The sequence below is a fragment of the Microtus pennsylvanicus genome, unplaced genomic scaffold (assembly GCF_037038515.1).
Source record: "Microtus pennsylvanicus isolate mMicPen1 unplaced genomic scaffold, mMicPen1.hap1 Scaffold_317, whole genome shotgun sequence".
Classification (NCBI taxonomy): Eukaryota; Metazoa; Chordata; class Mammalia; order Rodentia; family Cricetidae; genus Microtus; species Microtus pennsylvanicus.
In genome coordinates, this window is record NW_027460947.1 from 30001 (window position 1) to 32617 (window position 2617).

The window sequence follows — 2617 nt, forward strand, 5'->3', positions numbered from 1 at the left end:
CATCTGAACTGACTGCAACATACAAAAGAAGAAGAAACACGGAAAGAAGACATCCCTGCTGGACAGGATCTGAGATGAGAATAAATTCATCGAATGGCTGACAACAGCATTTCATTGAGAAGAGATTCCACATTTTATGCTGTACAGTTACTTAGTTAGATAGATAGATAAAGAGAGGCCTGTGAACTGGGGTGGGGTGTGGCTTCTCAGGTCACCTCAGGTCAGGGAGGGGCTGAGGAGTGTCCCATTGGCCTTGACAATAGGCACGAGTCAGACGTTAACGTCAGGGCAGGGCCTGAGAGTTCCTCAAAGGGAATGAATGGAGACCCTTGCTTACCTAAGAAATGCCTGACCTTGGAAAAGGACTTGTGGAAAGCGGGCGGGCCCTTGAAACTGTGGTTTCACGTCTTACTAGAAAGCTCCCTCTTTAGGGAAGGGAAAGTCATCGTGATATCTTACTCTTTTCCCAAGGATACCCTACCTACCCTTCTGATCATTCTTACTGAATTAAGTCTTCCACTGCAAATAAATAAATACATAAATAAATAAATAAATAAATAAATAAATAAATAAATAAATAAATAAATGAAGTGGGTGAGTGAGTGAGTGAGTAAGTAAGTAAGCAAATACGTGGATGGATGAACAAATAAATACAAAGTTTGCTGTTGTTGACTGACTTTTGATTTCATAATGAATCTCTCTCTCTCTCTCTCTCTCTCTCTCTCTCTCTCTCTCTCACACACACACACACACACACACACACACACACACACACACACACTAAATATACAATAAAAGGAAGCATAACACCTTCACTCAGGGGGCAGAGTGAACTCTGAAAGTTTTCCAGGCAGGGGGGGGGGGGGAGACAGAATATAAGAACAAAATGAGAAACAAGGAAAAATAGTGTTGGCTGGCTGGCTGGCCGGCTGGCCGGCTTTCAGTTCCCTGACAGAAATGAGCACATTGTGGAGGAAACACAAAGCTGTTACACTATGTGGGTGTGATGAGGAGAGATTGTGAGTGAGTGTCCTGTCAGAACAAAGTTAGTCCCATAGTTGATGAAATTCATTATCCCAAAACTTCAGCAGAATATATCCCAAGTTTGCAAATGTGTGATCAGCTTGTGACAGGTTGGGCTGGAGATGCTGAGAACTGGGGAGCCCTCAATGCAAGAGCAGACACTCATTCCCATGAAGAGGGAGAGAGGGAGGGAGGGATCATTCATTCCTATACTCAAGTTTAAAGAAAGATGAGTGGCTATTTATGGAGAGACCACTCACAGATATGAAAAATCATTTCCTAAAAATCAAATTTCTCAGTCAGTATGCAACTGCTATGGTGCTTCTCCTAGATAGAGCAAAACACACAAACAAACAAACTGATTCCTTGATCTAGAGCCACAGTGCACATGCTGTGGAAAAGGGGACATGGCCAACTTGAATCACAATATTCATCAGAGCATGAAAAGAGCGTAAAAAGGACACAGAGGAGAGATAATTGTGGTCCTTCCTTCCTCCCTCCCTCCCTCCCTCCTTCCCTCAGGAAGTGACTGACAGATGAGACTTTGTCCAAGCAGGTTCTGTCTGAAATACCAGATTTGAGTTTCCCCCTCTGTGGGGGTATTAGTTAATCAGTCCTCCCTTCTTTCTGTAGGAAGGTGGTGCATGTCTCTCAGAACTTACCTGGTTTCCTCTGCACAAGGTGAACCAGGGAAAAGCTTTCTAAGCCTTATTCAGACCTATAGAGGCTGCGCTGTGTGTGACTTCAGAGACCTCAGGGAGTATAGGGGTGGGTGGGTGGGTGCTTGATGCTTCAGACTCATGTCATTGAAGGACATAACATAGTCTGGATTCACAGAGATTCACAACACAGAGCCATTGTCACTTACTAACAGCTCAGGACACCCAGAGCTAACAAGAAATTGCAGTCTCAGCCGGGCTTTAATCACAGCACACACACAGATCTCTGTGAATTCAAAGATGGCCTGATTTACAGAGTGAGTTTTAGGACAGCCCAAGATACACAAAGAAACCCTTTCTTGAAAAACAAAGCAAAACAGCAAAAGAAAGAAAGAAAAGGAAAAAGAAAAAAATGGCAGTCTCTTTCCACTCTCTCCTCCATTGACCATGGTGTCACTCAAAACTGGGAAGCCAGAAACCTTAGGGGGGTCACAGGAGTCGGACTGACTGCAGCACTTGATGCCTCAACCCTGCTAATGGCTGTGATATAAGGCATGGTAAAATACGGGCTTTGGCAGAGCGCTACTCCCCTACTCCCCTTTCTCTATTATTATTGCTACACAACGAAAAGGACCGGGGGGGGGGGGGGGATGATGTGCAGTCAGTGCTGGTATTGAAATCTCACTGACTCCTTCCGCACTCCTTGTCAATTCCCGACTTTGTCAAATCAACTATCGTGAATCTTTGATGTGGGTTGGCCCTTTAGGAACTCAGAGAAACAAGACAGACAGACCTGTTTCATCCCAGAAACCTCCCAGTTCCTGAGCCCTAGCCCTGGAAGTCTCAAAGCCATCACATCCAGAAATCTCTCTAGTCCCTGCTAGTGGTGAACTCACTTCGTCTTCCCCAGGACCACTAATTATTTCTCCATGTTT